This window comes from Coenobita brevimanus, chromosome 91 (assembly GCF_032717465.1).
Source record: "Coenobita brevimanus isolate Jiangsu-jjx chromosome 91, ASM3271746v2, whole genome shotgun sequence".
In the NCBI taxonomy this organism is placed as follows: domain Eukaryota; kingdom Metazoa; phylum Arthropoda; class Malacostraca; order Decapoda; family Coenobitidae; genus Coenobita; species Coenobita brevimanus.
Window position 1 is genome coordinate 17,924,025 of NC_137044.1, and position 27,051 is coordinate 17,951,075.

The 27,051-nt window shown below is 43.2% G+C and overlaps 1 protein-coding gene across 1 annotated transcript in view; it reads left to right on the forward strand.

The window, feature by feature from the left end:
* Positions 1–27,051, forward strand: part of LOC145411898 (DNA repair protein RAD51 homolog 3-like) — a 176,385-nt gene that overhangs the window by 137,271 nt on the left and 12,063 nt on the right. The gene's annotated exons all lie outside the window — the stretch shown is intronic.

The following is a 27,051-nucleotide window of genomic DNA, read 5'->3' on the forward strand; positions in this document are numbered from 1 at the left end:
AAACAGGAAAAACAGTTGTAACGTTAAACAATACTGCCTGAAGTTACAGCTTCACTTTTTCAACCAAGTGAAGTACTTCAGCAATGTCTATGCAACTCAGGGCACACCCAATTACAGTATTTTGTTATGAAAATAGGATAAAATTCACTGAGTAACATAACTGATACAATATCTGAAATAGCGTTCCTGACGGGCATTCATATCAGAGTCCGCCATTTCTGCTGTATTCTTAGCAGACGAAGCGATCAGAATGATTGACAACGTTCACTCTCTGCATCTCTGCTGCTTAAGCAAAGCTCTCATGATCGGCAATGGCGATCATTTAGGCCGTAACGTCCAAATTGGTTAGGTTAGGTTAGGTTAGGTTGTAAAGTCGTTTGCCATTTTGGACGTTACGGCCGAAACGACCAGAATCCTAAGGTGTAGGTGAGAGTTTGGTGTGGGTTTAGTTAAGGAAGTAAGAGTGGGAAGAGTCAGGCTAGGGAACTGATAATCCGCTTATTATAATCCCTTCAGCCCAGCAATGTATTTTATAGGGTACAGTAGTTTATTCATGCTCGCCATATGATTTTATTCAGTTCAGGAAACATGTACTGAGGAGGTTAATGTGGGCTGTATCAAATGCCCCAAGTGTGAATATCGCCTGTGCTCAGTTAAAACGAGTGCCAAGTTAAAGTCGTATGAAGTGTGGTATAAGCAATTCAGTGGATGGTACTGAGGACCATTTACTGTATGAGAGTGACAGTGAAACAGTGATGATGACTTCCAGTGATGCTTCAGGACTTGGGGAAAGTAGTGATGAATTCTCAGGATTTGAAGACGAGTGAAATTTTCACCATGTCAGTAATATGAAGTGAATATAAGTTTTAGGTGATCATGACAGATGCAACCAAGGAAAATTTAGGATCAATGGTGCTGTACACCTTTAGTCTTGCACTGATGATGTTTGGATGAATAAATTGTTTGAGATGTTTCATGTCCTTAAGTGATGATATTTATATTGAACAACCAAATACATTTTGATGTGTTTGGCATATAATAAAGCCACTGGGTACTCCAAAACTGACTGATGTAAATGTTTCAGAGGCGAGCGAATGTTGCATGTGGTGTGTACATGTGTGCGTGTGTGTGTGTACCATAGTGACTAGGAGGCAGCAGTGTTAAGACCACAAATGGATGTTTTCACAGTACTCGAATGTTTTGAGATGGATGTCTATTTTTAGCAAATTCTGATAAGAGAAATATGCATTTTTAATTGTTGATGCTGCAAGGAAAACAGCTGACAGTAAGGGAGTGATACTGGGAGAAGAGGGTAGAGACAGTTGTCTAGCGCTTGGTATGCAGCAGTGTTGCTAAGGGATAGTTTCACCATTCTCGACATGTTTTGAGATGAATGTCTGTTTTTAGTAAATTGTGATCAGTGAAGAACGTATTTTTAACTGTTGATGCTGCAAGGAAAACATCGCAGACAGTGAGGAAGTGATACTGAGAGGAAGGGGTAGAGACTGCTGTCTAGCGACTGGGAGGCAGCAGTGTTACTAAGGTGTAACAATGGATGTTTTCACCATACTTAGTATGTTTTGAAATGAATGTTTATAGTAAATTATGATCAGTGAAGCATGCATTTTTAATTGTTGATGCTGCAAGGCAAACATAGCTGACAGTGATGGAGTGATACTGAGAGAAGAGAGTAAAAACAGCTGTCTATCCTGTTCCCAAGCAGCCTTGCTATATTGAACTTTGGTTGTGAAACATTGTAATTTGTGCATTTACTAGTGCTACCTTTTTATATTATTTGTGGAGGTAATTACAGGTTAGTTAGAGTGCATGATTAATGATGGTAGTAGTCTGATATTGTGCTTGAGTCAAGGCAATTTGAGGAAATTCCGTAACAGGTGTGGAATATGACGGGGTTCTTTTAGGATAAATGAACTGATGTGAACATTCATTGTACTTCATGTTTTCGTCATTGAATGAAAGAATAGAATTTATTGACTTCATTTGTGGTTTTAAATTCATAAAATATTAAAAACAGTGTTTATATCAGTTTACTGATACATATTTATCAACAAAGTTGAGATGGCCTTGTGGTTTGAAGTCACGTTTTGTTAAGACGGGGTTTTGTTTTCTTTTCTCTTTTCTTGTATAATTCTTTGTACATAAAAGAAGAAACTAAAGGATGATGAGCAGTACTGAATAGATTCTGAAAGGTGAATGTGTATCTAAGTGATAGTGGCTCATATCAGTTACGTTTTGTCAAGAAGGGGCATTGTTTTCTCTTCCTGTACCATTCTTTGTATATAAAAAAAAAAGAAACCAAAGGCTGATGATCAGTAATGAATAGATTCTGAAAGGTGAGTGTGTATCTGTGTGGTAATGGCTCTTATCAAGAAACCTTACTGCAGTCTTGGTTGGGGCAAACTTTTTTTTCACAGAACTGCCCTGCCAGAATTAGGGTGCGTCTTTCACAATGCTGCGTCTTACATGCCGCGAAATACGGTACATTGACTGATTGCTTGATTGTGTACCTGTGTAAAGTGGGGGCAAATGGGGAAAAGTGGGGTGAGAAGGGGGACTTTCGGCGAACGTCCAGAGCTAAATTCCATTTTTCCCATAAGTTTAGTTTTTTCTATGGCACAGTTTTCTGTGGCACGGGATTGTTCCAGAACCAATTACCCGCACCTTGGGCAACTTGACTGTACTGTGTATATATATATATATATATATATATATTCATTCATTCATTGCCAGACGCCATGTATCCCAGACAGGGTGGCCAAGGGCTTAGAGTTAATTGTTTTACAGGGAGGGGCACTAATCCTCCACCAACCCCACTTGATGTAGGGATGCCAACAGCATCTGGTGTTCCCAGGCGGTCACCCATCCAAGTACTAACCAGACCCAACGTTGCTTATATATATATATATATATATATATATATATATATACACAGTAACCTCTCAACTAACGCGAGTTTAAAAATTGCGTTTTTGTTCTAACACGAGCAAATAGTAAAGGAGACATGTTTAACTAACAAGGGTTTCTCGATTTAACGCGACTTCACATGTACATGATAGTTTCAAATTAGCCGTGCATTCCTTGGACAGTCCCGAGCTGATAGATCGTTTGTGGCAGTTTATGCATAAATACTGTACAATTTTTTATTTGCCTGTTGCTTACACTGGTTTTATTCGAACTATAATATTCAAAAATGAAGTTTGGCCCCATTCTGAGCAATTTGGCTCATTTTCGGACAAAATTTCGCCAGGAAAGTGGTGGTAGATCTAAATTGTTACAACATGATACTGCAGAACAGAAAGAAGAAAACCACTCAGACCAAGATAGAGCAGTTCTTTATGAAGAAGACACAAAACTAAAGGGAGTTATCTTCATCACCAGTAGCATGGGAGTCAGAGGAAGAGGAAGGACAGCAGAGCGAGGAGGGACAACAAATTTAGGGTGGGGAGCAGCAGGAGGTGGGGTAGCCGGGGTGAGGAGGGACAGCAGCTGACGATAAGTGATGCATAGATGAAGTGAGGCAGTGTGTTGTTATTGTTTGTGACCTACTTATTGTAATGAAAATGTTGCTTTTACTGTAGTGTTTTTATGACCTACTAATGCATTAATAATGTTGAGGAACTTTCACATTGCCATGAAAGAGAATCCACGTAAAAAACAAAAACAGTATGTACAGTACATATTTGGGGAGAAGTAAACAACACTTCGGCCCAACAAGGGCTCAAATGTTGTTTATTTCTCCCCAGATATACTGTTTTTATTTTTTACGTGGATTTTCTTTCAAATTAATACAGTAATCCCTCCAATATCCGACGTAATAGAGCCATAGGCAGGTCCGGATAGTGGTCCTGTCCGGATATGGGGCCCCAGCCTATGGACTTGTACTTATGGACCCTAACTCAGAGAAACACCTATACAACTCCCTCTGGACATGCATTGCACCTATTTTAGACCCAAATCACACCAATAAGGGACATAAAAGACTGAAATAAATGCAAAAGAACCATAAAATGAGGTTTTAGAGGTGAGTTTATACAATATTAAACATTCTGGGTACTTACAAGTCCCTGGCTCCTGGACTGGTTTGAACTGCCAGTTTGCAGTCCACAGTTAATCCTCTGCACTCTAAATTCTAATTTCTTAACACTGCACAACACTGTAAATTCCTGTGTGTTCTAGTGGCGAGGTATTTTAGTTTATTCACTGTTTATTCACAAAAAACAAGCACCTGTGGCTTGCTTTGCTATGAGCATCTGCTCTCGATCGGAGTTAGACTGTGACTGTTGATGATGGCGGGGTAACAGAGTTGCCAGATCGCAACGGCCACATTACCAATCTGCTGAGCTTTCATTACCAAATTTAACTTTTCATTACCAGATTCGTAAAGCTAGCATTTATTCTTCACTAATTATATATACAAGTGGAAATACATGTAATCACTCTCCTTATAATTAACAGCATGTTGATTATTTTCACGCTATGTAGGGTAGCAGATTAATCAGAGAGAGCAAACAATCCACCATCTCCATCCTGTGTATCCTCATACATGTGAAAAATCCATTTGGTAATGCATTATTCTGATTCATTACCAAACGAATTTTTCATTACCAAATTGGCCCACACTTGGTAATGAAAAATACCAAATGGCAACCCTGACAGGGGAGGGGGGAGGGGGGAGGAAGGAAGGGGTGAAGGGACTATGGTGTAACACCTGTTCGGCGCCAGGCGGCAATTTCAAATTACGGGTGGGGAAAAAAGTCAGATTTTTTTCGAATTTTTTGCGGTTTTTGGCCCATTTTGGGAATATTGGATCGCAGGACGATTATGTCCGGTTAGTGGGGGGGGGGGGGTGTTCGGATATTGGAGGGAGTATTTTTTAAGTTTAGAGTAGCATAACTCCCCAAATGGGTAGACTTTCCCAGAGTCCAAGAACGTAACCCCCAATATTACCATTGTTTCACATGGGAAAATTATGTTTAACGCGTTTTTAACTTATGCGACCTCTCCAGGAACCTAACCCTCGCGTTACTTGAGAGGTTACTGTATATATATATATATATATATACAGTAAGACCTCACTATAACGGACTAATTGGGGCCTAAACGATTCCGAAAAAAGCAAAATTCCGATAAAAGCGACACCCGGAATTCCCCCTGCTAATCCAGACTTTTTCCGATACATCAGGCATTAGTCCTGATTGCACCAATGGTTTTCAAACTCTTGACCACCATTATGGTACTGTACTGTACTATACCTTCTCTACATTAATCAAGTGGTATAATAAATATAATAATACTGTGCTGTACTCTGATAAACATGTCTTTTATTTCCCTTATTTTGGTGAACATAGCTGAAGTGGTCGAGCAGTCCAAACTGCATCTGGCTTAATCGGACATTTTCCGATACTGTATATAGGAATTTAGTCCGGTAGCTCCTCGAGTCTGATAAAAGCGAATTCCGGTCTATTGAAGTCCGTTATATCGAGGTAATACTGTGTATATATATATATAGAGAGAGAGAGAGAGAGATAGAGATAGATATTTGAAAGTAAAGTACTGCTTTTCCATCCAAAAATGACCAATTTTAATATTTCAAAATTATGTATACTTGTATACAAAACAGATTAACACTACTAATTTAAACTTAATATGTACTTCAGTTAATTGCCTTGACTATGCTTCATTTCTCAGTTAAAGATGCTTGAGCTGAGATTATAATGAAATTACTTAAATCCTATTCAAAACACACACACACACACACACACACACACACACACACACACACATATACTGTGTATACTGTATATATATATATATATATATATATATTTATACTGTATATATACAGTAAACCCTCATTATACGATGCCTCTTTGTATGATATTTCGCTTATACAGTGTCAAAATTTTAGTATCCTATGCCCACTATACAATGGGAATGATTTGCAACAACGATGGATCATCCGCGGCTCAGTGAACAGAGAATGTGCAAACGCAACAAAAACGTCCTCACACTGTCGGCATTAGACCACACACACTTGTCCACCGGTCCAGCCTCATTAGCTAGCCCTGCCCAGCCAGGCAGTTCTGACATTGATGAGTGAGGGCTGTGAGTCCCTGTGACTGTGAGGCCGAGTCGGGACAATTCGCCGTCAGGACGATTCCCCATCATTTATTTACGTATCAGTTTATTTAGCAAGTACACTAGTTTTTTAATTATGTAAGTTATAAAAGTGATGGTGGTTTATTGTTTATATAGTAAATGTAAAATATGGCATCAAATCATGGGCATTAAATGAAAAATAATAATATATTGAAACGTAAATCAGCTGATTTATGATCGATCCTTCATCATCGCTTAAGGCTACATACAAGACATTGGCATTTATATAAATGCCTAATTACCTTAAGTGAACGATCGACATACTTTGGAATTATACAAATAATCTTCATGGTACGTCTATATAAATGTTTCGGGATATTTCGCCATCACAACAATAACAAGACAATTCGCCATCGGGACTTTTCATCGTCAGGATGATTCCCTGTCGTATATTTTCACATCAATTTATTTAGGAAGTACACTAGTTTTTTAGTACTGTACTTGTACCTCTTCAAAGTCGTTTTAAAATATACCCTGGATGTTGTAGTACCAATGGAAATTAATGAAAACAGCTGTGGGTGATGCTAGAACATAATTCAAAGTCAACTACAGCAAGGTAGAAACAAGTTAAATATTGTCTAAAAGTACAACTTACAAATGATATCCAAAGCCAGTGCTATTGAATGAAAATAGACTTTGATAGATCCCCCTGAGAATTAGTTATTAAAGTATCAGTTAATCAGTAATAAGTATATTTATAGAATGACGGGGAATTGTCCTGACGAGGAACGTCCATATTATGACGATGAATTGTCGACTTCACGGCGAATTATCTGGGAACCACATAAACAACCGTTGCTTGCTTCAGTAAAGGTAAGATCTACTGTATACTGTAGTTTTCATGCTTTTTTCTCTTTATTCACTATTAATGTGTTACTTTAAATGTTTAAACATAAGGATATTTCATGTATGTGAGTGCTAAGGTGTGTGTATGTGAGAATTTAGGCAGGTCTGGGAACGTATCCCATTGACTCCATGTTATAATGGGATTGCTATACGATGGATTGCTTTACGATGGGGTTTTCAGGAACGGAACCCCATCATATAATGAGGGTTTACTGTATATATATATATATATATATATATATATATATATATATATAATATAATATATATATATATATATATATATATATATATATATATATATATAATATAATATTATATATATATATATATATATATACAGTAATCCCTCTAATATCCGAACGCCCAATATCCGAACATCCCCACTAACCGGACATAATCCTCCTGGGATCCAATATTCCCAAAATGGGCCAAAAACCGCAAAAAATTCGAAAAAATCTGACTTTTTTTCCCTCCCATAATTTGAAATTCCCGCCTGGCGCCAAACAGCTGTTACACCATGGTCCCTTCACCCCTTCCTTCCTCCCCCTGCCCCCTCCCCTGTCAGGTTGCCATTTGGTATTTTTCATTACCAAGTGTGGGCCAATTTGGTAATGAAAAATTCGTTTGGTAATGCATTAGAATAATGCATTACCAAATGGATTTTTCACATGTATGAGGATACACAGGATGGAGATGGTGGATTGTTTGCTCTCTCTGATTAATCTGCTACCCTACATAGTGTGAAAATAATCAACATGGTGTTAGTTATAAGGAGAGTGATTACATGTATTTCCACTTGTATATATAATTAGTGAAGAATATATGCTAGCTTTACGAATTTGGTAATGAAAAGTTATATTTGACAATGAAAGTTGAGGAGATTGGTAATGTGGCTGTTGCGATCTGGCAACTCTGTTACCCCACCAACATCAACAGTCACAGCTTAACTCCGATGGAGAGCAGATACTCATAACAGTGCAAGCCACAGGTGCTTGTTTTTTGTGAATAAACAGTGAATAAACTGCAATACCTTGCCACTAGAACACACAGGAATTTACAGTGTTGTGCAGTGTTAAGAAATTAGAATTTAGAGTGCAGAGGAATAACTGTGGACTGCAAACTGGCGGTTCAAACCAGTCCAAGACCAAGGGACTTGTAAGTACCCAGAATGTTTAATATTGTATAAACTCACCTCTAAAACCTCATTTTATGGTTCTTTTGCATTTATTTCAGTCTTTTATGTCCCTTATTGGTGTGATTTGGGTCTTAAATAGGTGCTATGCATGTCCAGAGGGAGTTGTATAGGTGTTTTTCAGAGTTAGGGTCCGTAAGTACTAGTCCATAAGCTGGGGCCCAATATCCGGACAGGACCACTATCCGGACCTGCCTATGGCTCTATTGATCCGGATATTGGAGGGGTTACTGTATATATAAGTAATCCCTATACTATCCGGACACCCACTTTCCAGACACCCCACTCACCGGACATTTTGGTCCAGGGACCTATATTCCCAAAATTGCCCAGAAATCGCAAAAAATTTAAAAAAAATCCAACTTTTTTCCCCCCCGATAATTTGAAATTGCCGCGTGGTGCCAAGCAGCTGGTACACCATGGCCCCTTCACCCCTTCCTTCCTCCTCCCTCCTCCCTCCCCCCTCCCCCCTCCCCCCTCCCCCCTCCCCTGTCAGGGTTGCCATTTGGTATTTTTCATTACCAAATGTGGGCCAATTTGGTAATGAAAAATTCGTTTGGTAATGAATCAGAATAATACATTACCAAATGGATTTTTCACGTGTATGAGGATACACGTGATGGTGGATTGTCTGCTCTCTCTGATTAATCTGCAAGCCTACATAGCATGAAAATAATCAATATGCTGTTAATTATAAGGAGAGTGAATACATGTATTTCCACTTGTATATATAATTAGTGAAGAATAAATGCTAGCTTTACGAATTTGGTAATGAAGAGTTAAATTTGGTAATGAAAATCGAGGGGTTTGGTAATGTGGCTGTTGCAATCTGGCAACTGTGTTTCCCCATCAACAACAGTGACTGCTTAACTTCGATGGTGAGTGTATGTTTATCATAGTGGATGCCAAACATACTTTTTTTTTTTTTTTTTCCCCCCCCCCCGTGAATTACTGCAATACCTCACCACTAGAACACACGGGAATTTACAGTGTTGTGCAGTGTTAAGAAATTAGAATATAGAGCGCAAAGGATTAACTGTGGAGTGCAAACCTGGTGAGTGTAGCCTATACGCTGTATATACACTGTATATGGCTAGTGAGGGAGTGATCGCCCTCTACCTACACAGATCAAAAGCCCTCGGGAGCAGGGGGGTGGTTGCTTTCTCAGGCAGAGGAACTCCTTGAGAGTGAAATGGCTGGGAAGCATGCCGGCACGTGACTGGCTACAGCATAGCTGGGTCTTTCGGGTGTGGGCAATCAGGCAAGTTAGCTGCCTACTGCGACTGCAACACAATGGCGAGGTGTTCAGGAAGTTAGCCAAAGAAACCTTGATGGACTCTGAAAGAACAATAATGGCCCCCAGTCCCGTGCAGCCCTTAAATGGGCAGGGGGTGCTAAGAATCTCACGGTTACCTCAATTACAATCTAATTCCTTTGTTAATGCAAAAAATACAATTAAAATTGGTAACTGGAATGTGAGAACGCTAAATCATGACGGTAAAATCGATGAGTTAGTGAAGGTTTTTCAAAATTACGGACTTGATACTTGTGCTCCGACAGAAACTAGATTAACTGGAGTCGATAAGTTGGATTTGGAGGATGGTATACGTTTATTGATATCTGGCCGACAGGACGGAATGCTTTATCAGGGAGTAGGATTGTTGCTGGGTTGTAAGGCAAATATAAGGCTTTATGTGAGTGGGATCCTATAGATGAGCGATTGTTATACGCACGGTTTAAATCAAATCATGGCAACATCAGTCTGTTTGTGTGTTATGCACCTACTAATGATGCACTCGATGAAAGGAAAGACACATTTTATGAAAAGTTGCAAGAAGGAGTAGGAAGGGTACCTAGACATGATGTTTTGATCTGTGTTGGAGACTTTAATGCAGTAATGGGCTGTTCAAATGAGGGATTTGAGGTATGTATGGGTAAGATGGGAGTTGGTTGTAGGATGAGTGAAAACGGAGTGAGGTTTGGAAGCTTCTGTCTAGCAAATGACTTAGTCATCGGGGGCACACTCTTTCAGCATTGCAATATACACAAGACAACTTGGGTGTCGCCGTGTGGAAAATATAAAAATCAGATTGATCACATCGCAATCAGTAGGAGGCATAGAACTTCTCTGCTAGATGTTCATATTAAACGGGGAGCGGATATTGGTAGTGACCATCAACTCAGCATTGCAAAAATAAGGTTTAAACTTAAAAATCAGAAGAAGGAAAAATCTGGTGTTGGTAGATACGATATTGTTAAGCTTAGAAGGGAAGGAGAAGAAAAGGAGGAATTCAGATTAGAATGCAGAAATAGGTTTTTGGTGTTGGAAACGTTGGAAGAGGGGGAGAGAAGTGTAGATGAGATGTGGGAGGATGTGAACAAAGTTTTGCATGAGACTGCTGAATGTACGATTGGAAGGAGACATAGATTCAGGAGAAAGAAATGGATATCAAAGGAAACGTGGGATATGATAAAAAAGAGAGGTGAGGCTAAATTGAGGAGCGAGATGCAATGCGTTGATGAACGAGAGATTGAATTAGCAAGAGCTGCGTACTGGAGTTTGAATTCAGAAGTAAGAAGGTTAGCTAGGAGAGATAAAAGAAGATGTGTGGATGAAAAGGTTGCAGAGACTGAAATCTTAATAAACAAAAATGATGGACAGAGTCAAAGAATAGCATTTGAATCGATTAGAGAACTGAGTGGTAATGCAGGTAAACGCAAGGAAATACCAGTTAGAGACAGGGAAGGAAATTTATTGACCAAAGATGGAGATATTAAAAATAGATGGAAAGAGCATTTTGAGACAGTTCTTAATAGACCAATACCACCAGAAGAGGATATACCGTCTACTCAGGAAGATTTAAATATAGAAACAGGAGAGTTGAGGCTTGCAGAAGTGGAGAAAGCAGTAAAACAGTTAAAGAATAATAAGGCACCAGGGGAGGATGGTTTATTTCCGGAAATGTTTAAAGTGGAGGGGGATAGATTAATAATGATCTTGACCAAGCTATTCAATAAGATATGGGTGACGGGGTTAGTACCATCAGTTTGGAAGAATGGTGTAATTGTTAAAGTTCCGAAGAAGGGAGACCTGAGTGAATGTGGTAATTGAAGGGGAATCTCTTTGTCACCGATAGCTTTGAAAGTTTTCAGTAGAGTGTTGTTAAATAGGTTGGAGCTGGTGGTTGAGGGTATTCTGAGGGATGAACAGGCTGGTTTTAGAAAGGGACGTGGTTGCAATGATCAGATCTTTATAGTTAGGCATTTGATGCAGCAAGTTAATGAAATGAGAGTACCGTTAAGTCTTTGTTTTGTTGATTTTGAAAAGGCTTTTGATAGTGTTTCGAGAGAGACTATGGGGAAGATCATGAGACATTATGGAATACCAGAGGAGTTTGTGAGGGTCATTATGAACATGCATGAGGACACATTTTGTAAAGTGATGGTTGATGGTTGTCCGAGTGATTCGTTTGAAGTCAAGTCCGGAGTAATTCAAGGTGGTGTTCTATCGCCTTTACTATTTATATTGGTCATTGATTACATTATGAAACGCGTTGGAACAGAAACCGGTGCAGGTATACTTTGGGGAGAGAACAAGAAACTTTTGGATTTAGATTATGCAGATGATATAGTTTTGATTTGTGATGGGCCAGGAGAGATGCAGAGAGTGTTGGACTGTTTGGTGAGTGAAGGTCGCAAGGTGGGTTTGGTTATTAATTGTGGAAAAACTGAAATAATCAATATGAATATGGAAAATGCGCAGGAATGTGTAATTGGAGGTATGGTTGTAAAGCAAGTTGATAGGTTTATATATTTAGGTACCTATTTAGCCAAGGATGGTTCTTTGAACTTTGAATTCGAGGAAAGGTTAAAGAAGGCTAATCAGGCAATGGGAATGCTTAAAAATATTTGGAATAATAAAAATTTTTCTGTGCATACAAAAATCAAACTTTATAAGGTAATGGTTGGGAGTATCTTAATTTATGGACACGAGTCTTGGTACAGCACAGTGACTATGGAGAATAAATTCTTGGTGTTTGAAAATAAAGCACTTAGAAGAATATTAGGAGTTAAGTGGTGGGAAAGGATACCAAATAGTAGAATTAGAGAAATAACGGGAGTGCAGCCGATCGATGAATATGTTAGATTCTCACGATGGAAGTGGCTAGGACATGTGTATAGGAGACAGGGAATAGTACGAGGTACACCAGGGTGGGTGGCACTTGGTAGGAGAGGTAGAGGAAGGCCAAAAGAGACGTGGGTGAGGACAATGAGACGGGAAGCTGGAGATGAGTGTTGGGGAGATCTTGAGGAGTTAGCACAAGATAGGATGTGGTGGTGTGAGTTCATCGAGGCCCTATGCATCCCCGAGGGTGCCACAGGAAATGACTGATTGATTGATTGATTGCAAACCTGGCCGTTGAAATTGGTGGTTAAAACTGGCATGGTGCAGTCAACAATGTGCAGTGTTAAACAGTTATAACTCACAGTGTAAAGAATTACCGTAAGTGCACCACAACACTGGATTGCTGTACATGCTTCAAGAGCATTTTCACCACTGCCAAAGCCTTAAGAAGGTGGCCATAGACATGCTGTAAATACCCTGGCTGTGGTACAGTCACTTCTAATTCCTCATTCTTGGGTTCCTTTTCATTTATTTCATGCTTTATGTCCATTATTGGTGTGAATAGGGTCTTAAATAGGTGCTATGAATGTCCGGTAGGCAGTTATTTAGGTGGCTTTCAAAGTTAGGCTGGATTAGGGGCCCTGAAGTACCAGTCCAGTAGGCAGGTGACCACTATCCGGACAGGACCACTTTCCAGACATGCCTTTGGCTCTATTACGTCGGATAGTGGAGAGATTACTGTATATATATACTGTATAGTATATCCCCACAGTATGCGAGGTCCGAGTATGTGATCCCCGTTATACGCGAGGACCTTTTTTTTTTTTTTTTTTTTTTTTTTAAAGTACACAAATTGAACTTCTTGTAAGCGAGAGGGGGGGCGAAGAGTGGCCCCAAATCTGGGGTTACCCCAGGTACCCGACATTGCCCCCCCAAGAAGCGACAATGGTTCCTTACACTCCGCCCACCTTGTGACGTTGATGCTGTTCGCTCTTCACGTGATGCCCATATGCACCACTTGGAGGGTGGTGAGGTGAGAGTCCCAGCGGAGGAAACACACGTGCAAAGAGGGTACACTCGCTGTTCCAGATACGTCCTCGTGTACTCTGAGGCTATTTTTTCTGTGAACCAGGATGTCAGCCCCCTCCTCCAGGAAGAAGTACATCACCCATGCCATGAAGATGCAAGTCATTAGGAAGGAGAGTGGGAAGGGTAACACGGCCATTGGCAAGGAACTAGGCTTGGCAGAATCGTCCGTGCAAACTATATGGGCTAACAGGGAGGCCATAAAGAAGACTGTGAAGACATATGGGACGGCGGCATTGGATGGGAGAAGCAGGCTGACCAACCAGGCTATAATTCTTAAGGAGCGGTACCTGGCTACATTTATCCTGAGGAAGGAGAAGGAAGGAATTCCACTGAACGGGCGCTACATCAGGGACCAGGCCAAGATTTTCTACAAAGCTGCAGCTCTGAAGCTTGCTGTAAAGAAACCATTTAAAGCCTCCATGGGATGGCTTTGCCACTTTCCGAAGAGGAAGGAGCTATGTCACATTTGCCTCATGGGGGAGCGTGCATCAGCGGATGAAATGGCGGCCAGGGATCATCCAGCCATCCTAAAGGGGATAATCAACGAGGGCGGCTACAGCAGGGACCAAATTTATAACATTGATGAAACAGCCGTATACTACAAGGCTATGCCGAAGTGTACTTATATTAGTAAGCACCAGCGCCAGGCCCGGGGCAGAAAAATCGACAAGAGCAGGATAACAGCCATGTTTGTCGTGAACTTATCAGGCTCGCACAAGATGCAGCCTGTTGTGGTGTATACTGCAGCACACTCCAGATGTTACAAGAATCTGCACTGCATATATGACAGCGGGGTATATTGGTATGGCAACTCCAATGGTTGGATGACAAGTAGCATCATTTCTGAGTGGCTGTTGCGGCATTTCATCCCTGATGCCAAGGCAAAATAACAGGAACTTGGCATCCCCTTCAAGGTGCTTCTCTTCCTTGATAATGCCCCAAGTCATCCAACCTGGCTAGCAGACCTCAGCAAGGAATGCAAGATCGTTTTTCTGCCCCCAAGAACGACCTCTCTCATCCAGCCGCTAGACCAGGAGATGATTGCAACGGTCAAGCAGCTATACCACCGATCACCTCCGCAGCAAGACCAACAGCTGTGAGGACCTGCAGGCAATTCTTGCCTTGAACACAGTTGGGAGTGATGTCATGGATGCCGAGGATGGTTTGGACTCGCCACCCGCTTCACCCTCACCACGCACAGCACCCATACAACCAACTTCAACTCCTGAGAAGACTATTATGGCTTTTTGGCGGTCATTCAACCTCAAGGATGCCATCACACTCTTGCTGTCCTCTTGGGGAGATATAACCACTGCAACAATTAACCATGCTTGGCATCTCCTCGTACCGCACCTGTGTGAAATTGCACTGGGAAGCGACTTTCAGTCCCTGGCTACTGCCAAGGCAGCCACTCTCACAAGTGCGCAAGCTGTGCCTGGGTTTCAGGCCATCTTGCTGGAGGAGATCAGGGGTTTACATTCGGCAGCAGCAGAGCAGGATCTCCAGGAAATCGTGCAGTGAGTGGATAGGGCCAATGCAGAGCAGGAGATCGCAGCAGAAAAGCCAGCAACACCAGTGATGGAGAGTGAAGATTTGTTCACGATGGAGATCAGCCGGGTACTATGTGCCCTTGATAAATTCAAGGAAGAATTCAAGGACATCGAACGCTCTCAGTTGTGAGTGGAGGAGGTGATGTCTTCACTGGACAAACCTTCCGCTACTACACCGACAAGTACAACCAGGAAGTAAACAGACGCAAGCAAACACTCATCACCCATTACCTTCGGCTTGAACAAAGTGAGGAATCACTCCCTTCAACATCAGAAGAGCCATAGCCTAAGGAGGATCAAGAGACTGATTCGATGCCTGAGGTGTCAGAAATAGACTTTGAAAGGTTTATGAACGAAGTGAGTGCATTAGCTAGTGAAAGTATCGAAAGAGCTGGTGATGAAAGTGGTGAGGAAGGTGGTGTGGTGGATGATGCAGGAGATGCACGCTAGGTGCCTCATCCTGCCTCGGATCCTCTTCTTACCTCCATCACGCCTGTTGTCCTCTTGGGTAAAGGTAAGCAGCCTTATTCTTGTTGGTTTAGTTAAGCCATATCCTTGTTGATTTACCTAGTAAAGCCATAATCTTGTTGCTTTACTTTATCTTAGGTAATATGTCTTAGGTAGTTTCCCTGTATAGTACAATACTTAGGTCTGAAAGGTGTCTCAAGGGTTGCCCATGAAGGGGGGTGGCACCTGTATGTAATTTTTCCTATAAGTTTATGTATTCACAGTACACGAATTCCTAGTACGCGACGTCCTCTGCCGCCCATATGCTCACGTACTAGGGGGATGTACTGTATATATATATATATATATATATATACAGTAATGACTCTAATATCTGGACGCCCAATAACCGAACATCCCCACTAACCGAACCTTATCGTCCTGGGATCAAACATACACAAAAAAAAAAAAAAAAAAAAAAAAAAAAAAATCGATTTTTTTTTTTTTTTTGCCGTCCGTAATTTGAAGTTGCCGCGCGCGCGCCGCGTGAGAGCATTGTTTTGGTTCGTCATTCCTCCGACGTCCGATAGAGCGCCGCTGCATCCTCCCCACTTCCCGCCTGTCTCTCACCGCGACAAGACCTACGCTGTTCGCAATGGCTGCCCACGTGCTCGCTTTTGTGGTGGTGCCGTACTTGCTGCAAGGCCTCCTGCTGCTCTCTGCCCTACTCTTAGTGTGTTTGATGATGGCCCCGCCTCCTGAGAAAAGGAAGAGAGTGGTGTTGACTCTGGAGAAGAAACGGGAGATATTGGAGAAGGTTGATGCGGGTTGGTCTTCCTCACGCATTCTCCGCGAGTTCAACCTGGCCCGGTCGACTTTGTTCGATATCAAGCGTTCCCGAGACAAGCTCATGCAGCACACGGCTGACTTCTCGTCGAGAAGCAAACGCAACGTGGAGAGGAAGGTTATGTTTACCCCCAAGTATGCAGAGATCGACCGCTCCACGTTGATTTGGTATCGACAGCAACGTGCAGCTGGTGTGATGGTACGTGGAACGGAGCTGAAGGCTGCAGCTGAGAAGTTTGCAAGGCTTCACGACGCCCTTGACTTCAAGGCATCCGAGGGTTGGCTCTTCGCGTTCAAGTTACGACATGGCCTTACTAACCGTAAAGCACATGGCGAAGCATTGGACGCTAACGAGGATGGAGTGGACGAGTTTCGGCACAAGGTGAAAGGCTTGATCGACAGGGAGGGCCTCACTCTCGGTCAAGTCTATAACGCTGACGAAACTGGCCTATTCTATCGCTCGGTGCCAACGAACACTCTAGCCGATGAGATGGAGAAGCGTGTACCTGGTCGCAAGCTTTCTAAGGAACAGATATCTGCTTTGTGTTGTGCCAATGCTAACGGCATGCACCGGCTTAAGCCCGTTATTGTTGGCCGTGCAAAGCAGCCTCGGTGCCTTCATGGGGTGATGGATGTCCTTCCTGTCGTATGGTACCATTCTTTGAAAGCATGGTTCACAGCTGTGATTTTCAAAGACTGGTTTCACCATCACTTTGTCAAGGAGGTCATCCATTACCAGACGAAGACACTGGGAATTCCTCGCGACCAGGTAAAGGCTCTCCTTCTCCTCGACAATGCACCTGCCCACCAGTGCGACAAGGACTTGGTTGCTGAAAATGGCCGTATTAGGTGCATGTTTCTGCCACCTAATACGACTGCTCTCATTCAACCAATGGACCAAGGAGTGATCGTGGCAACAAAGCGCCTGTACCGTCGGAAGCTCCTGGACGAGGTGATGGTTGTCCTCGAGGACGAGGACGAGCGCAGGGAAGGACGTGACACTCGAGGCAAGCAGACTTTGGAAAACCTTCGCCGCCACAACATCAAGTCTGCGCTGTACAACTGGGCTAGTGCATGGAAGGAATTCCCTGTGAAAACTCTTGAAAATGGTTGGTCTCGTCTGCTTCTCGGAACAGATGTGGAGTACGATTTCCTAGGGTTTGACGTGGATGACTTCCATGCACGGCTACGTACGCACGGCGACGATGTTGATGTGGACGATGTTCGTGAGTGATTGGACGACGACAAGGGCGATCCTGGGTATCAGACGTTGTCTGATATCGAGATCGCGTCTTCGGTTGCTGGTGTCAGTCCCGAACTTGAAGATTCCGACGACGAAGGCGATGATGATGCGGACTCCTCTCAGCAGGACACTACTCCAGCCATCCCCAAGCTGAGCGCACTCCGGGAACATCTAGAGTTCGTCCTAGACTACCTGGAACACCCGGACTGCGACAGGGAGATGGAGCCCTTGGGACTCGTGGAGGAAGTGCGTGCTTTCCGGCAGCGCATCATCAATCGCCAGAATCGTCGGTCCTTGCGTCAGTCAACGATTGACAGTTTTTTCAGGCCCGTGACCCCCGCTGTGCCAAGCCCTGGTTCCACTCCGTTGCCTCCCCAAGACAGGCCCTCATGCTCCGAGCCACAGCCCAGCACATCAGCTACAGTGGAGTCACCGCTTGATGTGAGTTTGCGGCTATCTTCAGAGTCTTCTGTAGTCGGTACGCCATCACCACGACCCACCGATGCACCCCTTGGTCGCCTGCCAGTGATACTCTCGGACTCTGACAGTGAATAAACAGCAAGAACTTCTCCACTAGACCACACGGGAATTTTGAGTGTTGTGCAGTGAAAAAAACGGTGTGTTGTGTTAAGGTTTTCAAGTTGGGAGAAAAGACTCAGTAGAAAAGAAATTTAACAAAACTAACCTTCTTTGTTTTGGCTTTGGAAAATTAAAAAAACTTGGGAAAAGTTAATGTGCAACACTTAAAGTAAAATGGAACATTATTTGGACTAAAGTGAACACTGTGAAAAGAACGGACTTCTGTGTGTTAGTGACTAAGTTCAGTGCAAGACTTCAGGAAGAGTGTAGTGCAAGTGCTTCAGGAAATCGTTCTTACTGTCTGAGTCCGAGAGGAGGCGGTTATTCATCGAGGTGGCCAGGGACTTGCTGTAAGTAGCCAGAATGTTTCATGTTGTACTATTTTCCATACTATATTTACCAGAATGTTTCATATTGTACTTTTTTCCATACTATACTTACCAGAATGTGTCATACTGTACTTCTTTCCATACTATACTTACCTCATGCATGTGCAGTAGGAATGTGTTTTTCAGAGTTAGGTTCGGTTAGAATCCATAAGTACCAGAATGTTTATTAATGTATGAACATACTTCTAAACCCACATTTTATGTTTCTTTTGCATTTATTTCTGTCATTTATGTGCCTTATTGGTGTGATCTGGGTGTTAAATAGGTGCTATGCATGTCCGGAGGGAGTTGTATAGGTGTTTCTCTGAGTTAGGGTCCATAAGTACAAGTCCATAAGCTTGGGCCCAATATCCGGACGAAACCAATATCCAAACCTACCGATGGCTCTATTGATCTGGATATTGGAGGGGTTACTGTATATATATATATATATATATATCTGTCCATCTATCTATCTATTGCCAGACACCATAATCCCTTAAGGGGTGGTCATTTGACTTTGAGTTATTTGTTTTAAGGGGAGGGGCACTAACCCTCCACCAACCCACTTGTTCACATGTAGGGAGCACGTATGGTTTGCTTATATGGTTACCACCCAGCGTTGTAAATGGTTTCCTGGCTTACAGGAAACCATTTGGCTTGTCACTCAATGTAAAGCCACCTGTAAAGGAAAGAAAAGCAATAAGAAGTGACAGGAAAGATGGGAGAAATAGGAAGAGAGGAGGGGAGGCACAGAAAAAGAATGATAAAGGCTAAGGAAGAAGTAGGCAGCACTACATCAAGTGAGTGGATGATGGTCGCCACCACCTACCACCATATATATATATATATATATATATATATATATATATATACATACATTTATACATACAGTAATCCCTGTACATTCCGGATGCCCACTTACCGGACATTGTGGGCCTGGACCATCGGAACTGAAAAATGGCCAAAAAAAGAAAAAAATCCTCAAAAAATCCTAATTTTTTCCCACCCGTAATTTGAAATTACCGCACAGCGCCAAACAGCTGCTTACACCATGGCCCCTTCACCCCTTCCTTCCTCCCCCCTTCCCCCTTCCCTGTCAGGGTTGCCGTTTGTTATTTTTCATTACCAAATGTGGGCCTATTTGGTAATGAAAAATTCGTTTGGTAATGAATCAGAATAATGCATTACCAAACGGATTTTTCACACGTATGAGGATACACAGGATGGAGGTGGTGGATTGTTTGCTCTCCCTAATTAATCTGCTACATGTATTTCCACTTGTATATATAATTAGCGAAGAATAAATGCTAGCTTTACGAATTTGGTGATGAAAAGTTAAATTTGGTAATGAAAGTTGAGGAGATTGGTAATGTGGCCGTTGCGATCTGGCAACTCTGTTTCTCCGACATCAACAGTTACTCCCTAACTTCGATTGTGAATAGATGCTTATCGCACTGGAAGCCACACGTACTCGTTTTTTGTGAATAAACAGTGAATATACTGCAATACCTCGCCTCTAGACCACATGGGAATTTACAGTGTTGTGCAGTGTTAAGATATTTGAACTTAGAGTGCAATGGATCAACTTTGGAGTGCAAATTGGCAGTTTAAACTGGCGGTTAAAACTGCAGTGGTGCAGTTAAGAACAATGTGCAGTGTTAAACAATTATAACTCACAGTGCAAAGAATTAAGTGCAGCACAACACTGGATTACTGTACGTGCTTCAAGAGCGTTTTCACCACTGCCAAAACCTTAGAAAGGCAGCCACAAACGTGATGTAAGTACCCTGGCTGAGGTACAGTCACTTCTGATTCCTCATTCTTTGGTTCCTTTTCATTTATTTCATGCTTTATGTCCATTATTGGTGTGAATAGGGTCTTAAATAGGTGTTATGCATGTCCGGTAGGGAGTTATTTAGGTGGCCTTCAAAGTTAGGCTGGTTAGGGTCCATAAGTACCAGTCCAGGAGGCTGGTGCCCACTACCCGGACAGGACCACTTTCCGGACATGCCTTTGGCTCTATTACGTTGGATAGTGGAGGGATTACTTATATATATATATACACATCTGTGTACACAGTATACAGTAGACCCTTGTAACAGTTAGTAACAGATAGAAGGAGAGTATAAGAGAGTATGGATCAGTTGGCTCAAGGATTGTGTGGGTAAGATTGAAAGTTGGACTACAAATGTGGGCGATTGTGTATGTGTATGCGCCAGTGCAAGATTGTGCAAGCAGAATGAGAGAAGAGTTCTGGACAAATGTGGAAGTGTGCATGGAAAAGTTTGAAAGGAACGAGAGAGTGTTTTTGATTGGAGATATGGATGGAAAAGTAGGGAGTGTGAAGGTGGATGGAGTAGTTGGTGAGTGGGTTGTGCCTGCAGAGGATGAGAATGGAAGTGCTTTAGTGGACATTTGTGCTGGGAGGTGGTTGGTGATAGCCAATACCCTCCAGGCACAAAATGATCTACAGGTATATGTGGCAGTTGACGAGAAGGGTGGATATTGACCTGAATGAACGGAAGGCAATGATTGATTATGTATGTGTGGATGAAAGGATGAGAAGGTGTGTAAGGGATGCAAGAGTATATAGAGGATGGGGGAGTGGACTCTTTGACTGCCACTGGGTGGTGGTGAAATGCAGAAATAGAAGAAGGGAAGGACAGAAGGAAGTAACTCATACAAGGAGGGTAGAAAGGTTACAAGAGGATGGAAAAAGGGCAGAATATAAGAGGGAAGTGGAGGAGCAATTGGGTTAATATGGATTGGAGTAGTTGGGAGGACGTGGAAGTTGTGTGTGGGGCAAAAGGGTTTAAGGGTAAATGCAGATAAAACAAAATTGATGATATCTAGGGTTGGTGGCGGTACTGTCAAAGACGAGGGAGAGTGGCCATGTGCAGTTTGCCACAAGGGCGTGGGAAGTAATTCCATCTTGTGCAGTGTGTGTGATAAATGGGTGCATAACAGATGTAGTGGTATCAGAGGTAGACTGCGAGATAATGCTGATTTTATGTGTACGGCGTGCCGGGGTGAGCAGGTGGAGATCGTCAGACGTGAAAGGATTGAACTTGCTGGTGAATCTCTTGAGTGTGTGGAAGAGCTTTGTTATTTGGGAGACATGTTGTGTGCTGGAGGTGGGGCTGGAGCTAGCTCTGTGGCTAGGGTGAGAAGTGGTTGGAAGAAGTTCAGGGAGCTCTTGCCTCTCCTGACATTGAGAGGGCTCTCCCTACGTGCTAAGGGGTCTTTGTATGCAGCATGTGTTAGGAGTGTAATGCTGTATGGTAGTGAGACCTGGGCAGTGAAGGAGGAAGACATTCGCCGGCTCAGACGTACTGAAATGACAATGATTAGGTGGATGTGCAGTGCGTCCCTGCGTCCAAGGCCTGGAGGTGTTGGGTTTACAATGGAAGAGTTGAGAGGTAGGATGGAACTGGAGTGTATTGGTGTTGTGATGAGGAGAGGTAGATTGAGGTGGTTTGGACATGTGGAGAGGATGGGGGATGATAATTGAGTGAGGAAGGTGAGAAGTGTTAATATTGGGGGTGGGGTTGTGAGGGGTAGACCGAGAAAGACATGGGACGAGGTCATTAAGTGTGACCTTAGGGTTAAGGGACTGAACAGGGAGGCTGCAATGGATCGTGCAGCGTGGAGAGCCGCCATTAGGTGACCAAGGCCAACACATGCAAGCATGTTGGAGCCTTTAAAAACGAAACGAAAACGAAACGAAATCTGTGCAACGTGTGAGGTGGTATGTGGGGTGAAGAGAAGATGAAAGGGGGGTGCAGGGAACAGCATGGTAGAATGAAGAGGTGAGACAGGCTGTGGCACAAAAGAAGAAAGCATATAATGAGTGGATGAGAAACAGGAGGATGGAAGAAGTTGAGAGATGGAAGAGAGAGTTGTATGTAGAGAGGAAGAGAGAGGTGAAAAGATTAGTAAGAGAGAGTAAGAAGAGAGAGGATGAGGAATTTGGAAGGAATTTTAGTGTAAACTGGAGGGAATGTAAGAAAAATGTTTTGGAAAGAGGTAGAGAGAGTTAGACAGGGTCCCAAAGAAGTTAGATGGGGAGTGAAAGATAAAAATGGTAGATTACTAGTGGTGAAGGGAGAAAAAGTGAGTAGATGGAGAGAACACTTGAACGAATTGTTGAACATAGAGAATGAAAGTGATGCGAGTATAAGTGGATGAGGAACGGCCAGGTGACGGAGGGATGTGAGAAGAGAGAAAGAAATCAGTAGGCTAGAAGTTGTGGAAGCGATGAAGAAAGTTAAAATGGGGAAGGCCCCAGGAATTGATGGAGTGTGTGGTGAAATGCTGAAACATGGGGGAGAGAGAGTAGTAGAATGGATGTGGAAGATGTGCAGATTGGCCTGGGAGGAAGGTAGAGTCCCGCAGGATTGGAAGTCAGGTATAATTATTCCCCTGTACAAAGGAAAAGGGGAAAAAGAAGTATGTGCTGATCATATGGGCATTTGTCTTCTTAGTGTAATAGGAAAAGTGTATGGTAGGATACTTATTGACAGAGTTAGGGAAATAATAGAGGAATTAAGGAGGTTTTAGGGAGGAAAGATGTCATGTAGATCAGATATTCATTCTTAGATCTCTAGTGGAAAAGTTTCTAGAGAAGAGAAAGAAGTTGTATGCAGCCTTCATGGATTTGGAGAAAGCATATGACAGGGTGGATAGACAAGGATTGTGGAAAGTATTAAGAATATGTGGAGTAGAAGGGAAGTTGTTGAGTGCCATGAAGAGTATGTATGAGGGTGCTAAGGCTGCAGTGCATGTGGATAGTAAACTGAGTGAATTTTTCTATTCGAAAGTTGGATTGAAACAGGGATGTGTCATGTCTCCATGGTTGTTCAGTTTGTATATGGATGGGTTATAAGGGAGATACAAGGTAGGGTATTGGATGTTCGAGTTGCCCTAATGAAAGAGGGCAGTGTTTGGAAGCTCCCTGTATTGTTGTTTGCAGATGATATTGTGTTGTTATGTGAAGACGTAGGGGAGCTGCAAGGCTTGGTGGATGAGTTTGGGAGAGTGTGTAAGAAACAGAATCTAAAGGTGAATGTAGGGAAGAGTAAAGTTATGATCTTCGAGAGAGGTGAAGTCAGTGAATGTACAAGGTTGGATGAGGAGGAAATGGAGAATGTGAGTGCATTTAAGTACTTGGGTAGTGTGATGAGTAAGGATGGAAGTTTAGAGGGTGAAGTGCTTGAAAGGGTACAACAATGAAGAAAGGTTGCTGGTACCTTGAAAGTAGTGATAAGAAAACAGGGAAGTGAGCATGGAAGTCAAAAAGTTATTACATGACAGTATTGATATACCAACTCTAACGTATGGAAGCGAAGCTTAGACCTTGTTGGAGGGACACAAGTAAAGAGTGAGAGCTGTGGAAATGAGTTATTTGAGAGGAGCATGTGGAGTCACATGGAGAGACAGATTGACAAATGAAGAAGTGAAGGATTGTTGTGGTGTGAATATAGATGTGATAGGAAGCGTTAGGAGAAACACATTGAGGTGGTTTGGCCATGTGGAGAGGATGGAGAGTGAGAGACTAATGAGGAGACTGTATGTGAGTAAGGTGGAGGGGGAGAGGGTGGCCAAGGATGAGATGGAGGGATGGAGTGGAGAGGTATATGAGAAAGAGGGATGTGAGCTGGGAGCAGGATAGTGAAATGGCGGGGGACAGGGTGACATGGAGGCAATTTGTTTGTGGCCATCCCGTACAGGATTGAGGCGTCTGGCAGTAGATAGATAGGCCCTTGTTATCTGAGGAATTTGCATCAGTGGATTTAAGTTTCTGCGGATCAAACTTATTTTAATACTGATTATACACTGTAACTTAATTTGAAATTGGCATGCATTGTGCTTATCTTTTGTCATTACAGTTAGTATACCCGTCCCCACAGGCATTCCCGCCACTCCACCAGTCTTATTGTAAATGCCAGTCAGTTCACTAATTACGTTGTCATCGCCCTTCTCATGTTTACAACTCTGCTGTACTTTCATTGTGTAAGTGAAAAATGACTCCCAAGAAACAAGTAAAGGATAAACGCAATCCTTCTAGGCCAAATAGAGAGTGTAAGGTGTTATCTGGCATCCTGTCAGAAGGGTCAGACAACACTCACAGCTTATCTATAGTGCCGCCACACATCGCATCGCCTCACCACACAGGCACTGTAGGAACTGCACTACAATCATCGTCGACATCATACAGCAGTCATCGTCATCTGTACAGCAATCATCATTGTCATACAGTAATTGTCATCATTGTACGAAGGTTATGAAGAGAACACACAGTCTTTTGGTGAGTGTTAATATGTATTTGTATAAGCAACGTTGGGTCTGGTTAGTACTTGGATGGGTGACCGCCTGGGAACACCAGATGCTGTTGGCATAACGTTCTCCCTACGTGTCAAGTGGGGTTGGTGGAGGATTAGTGCCCCTCCCTGTAAAACAATTAACTCTAAGCCCGTGGCCACCCCGTTTGGGATACATGGCCTCTGGCAATGAATGAATATTTTAAAGTATGTTTTAATTTTTTCAGGAATGTGCTTAGCTTATGTGGAAATAATATGCCATATTGTGATGATGACTTGAGTATCCGCGGAATTTGCCTTTCGCGGGGGGCTGCTTTATATATATATATATATATATATATATATATATATATATATATATATATATATATATATATATATATACAGTAATCACTCTAATATCCGGACGCCCAATAACCGAACATCCCCACTACCCGGACCTTATCGTCCTGGGATCCAACATTCCCAAAATGGTCTGAAAACCCAAAAAAAAAAAAAAAAATGATTTTTTGCCGTCCGTAATTCGAACTTGCCGCGCACGCCGCGAGAGAGCATTCTTTTGGTTCGTCATTCCTCCGACGTCCGATAGAGCGCCGCTGCATCCTCCCCACTTCCCGCCTGTCTCTCACCGCGACTGGACCTACGCTCTTCGCAATGGCTGCCCACGTGCTCGCTTTTGTGGTGGTGCCATACTTGCTGCAAGGCCTCCTGCTGCTCTCGGCCCTCCTCTTAGTGTGTGTGATGATGGCCCCGCCACCTGAGAAAAGGAAGAGAGTGGTGTTGACTCTGGAAAAGAAGAGGGAGATATTGGAGAAAGTTGATGCGGGTTGGTCTTCTTCACGCATTCTCCGCGAGTATAACCTGGCCCGGTCGTCTTTGTTCGATATCAAACGTTCCCGAGACAAACTCATGCAGTACACGGCTGACTTCTCGTCAAGAAGGAAACGCAACATGGAAAGGAAGGTTATGTTTACCCCCAAGTTTGCAGAAATCGACCGCTCCACGTTGATTTGGTACCGACAGCAACGTGCAGCTGGTGTGATGGTACGTGGAACGGAGCTGAAGGCTGCTGCTGAGAAGTTTGCAAGGCTTCACGACGCCCTAGACTTCAAGGCCTCCGAGGGTTGGCTCTTCGCGTTCAAGTTGCGACATGGCCTTACTAACCGTAAAACACATGGCGAAGCATTGGACGCTAATGAGGATGGAGTTGACGAGTTTCGGCACAAGGTGAAAGGCTTGATCGACAGGGAGGGCCTCACTCTCGGTCAAGTCTATAACGCAGACGAAACTGGCCTATTCTATCGCTCGCTGCCAACGAACACTCTAGCTGAGGAGACGGAGAAGCGTGTACCTGGCCGCAAGCTTTCTAAGGAACGGATATCTGCTTTGTGTTGTGCCAGTGCTAACGGCATGCACCGGCTTAAGCCCGTTGTTGTTGGCCGTGCAAAGCAGCCTCGGTGCCTTCGTGGGGTGATGGATGTCCTTCCTGTCGTATGGCACCATTCTTTGAAAGCATGGTTCACAGCTGTGATTTTCAAAGACTGGTTTCACCGTCACTTCGTCAAGGAGGTCATCCAGTACCAGACGAAGACAGTGGGAATCCCTCGCGACCAGGTAAAGGCTCTCCTTCTCCTCGACAATGCACCTGCCCACCCGTGCGACAAGGACTTGGTTGCTGAGAATGGCCGTATTAGGTGCATGTTTCTGCCACCTAATACGACTGCTCTCATTCAACCCATGGACCAAGGAGTGATCGTGGCAACAAAGCGCCTGTACCGGCGGAAGTTCCTGGACGAGGTGATGGTTATTCTCGAGGACGAGGACGAGCGCAGGGAAGGACGTGACACTTGAGGCAAGCGGACTTTGGAAAACCTTCGCCGCTACAACATCGAGTCTGCGCTGTACAACTGGGCTAGTGCATGGAAGGAAGTCCCTGTGAAAACTCTTGAAAATGGTTGGTCTCGTCTGCTTCTCGGAACAGATGTGGAGTATGATTTTCTGGGCTTTGACGTGGATGATTTCCATGCACGGCTACGTACGCACGGCGACGTTGTTGATGTGGACGATGTACGTGAGTGGTTGGACGACGACGAGGGCGATCCTGGGTATCAGACGTTGTCTGATATCGAGATCGCGTCTTCGGTTGCTGGTGTCAGTCCCGAACTTGAAGATTCCGACAACGAAGGCGATGATGATGCGGACTCCTCTCAGCAGGACACTACTCCAGCCATCCCCAAGCTGAGCACTCCGGGAACATCT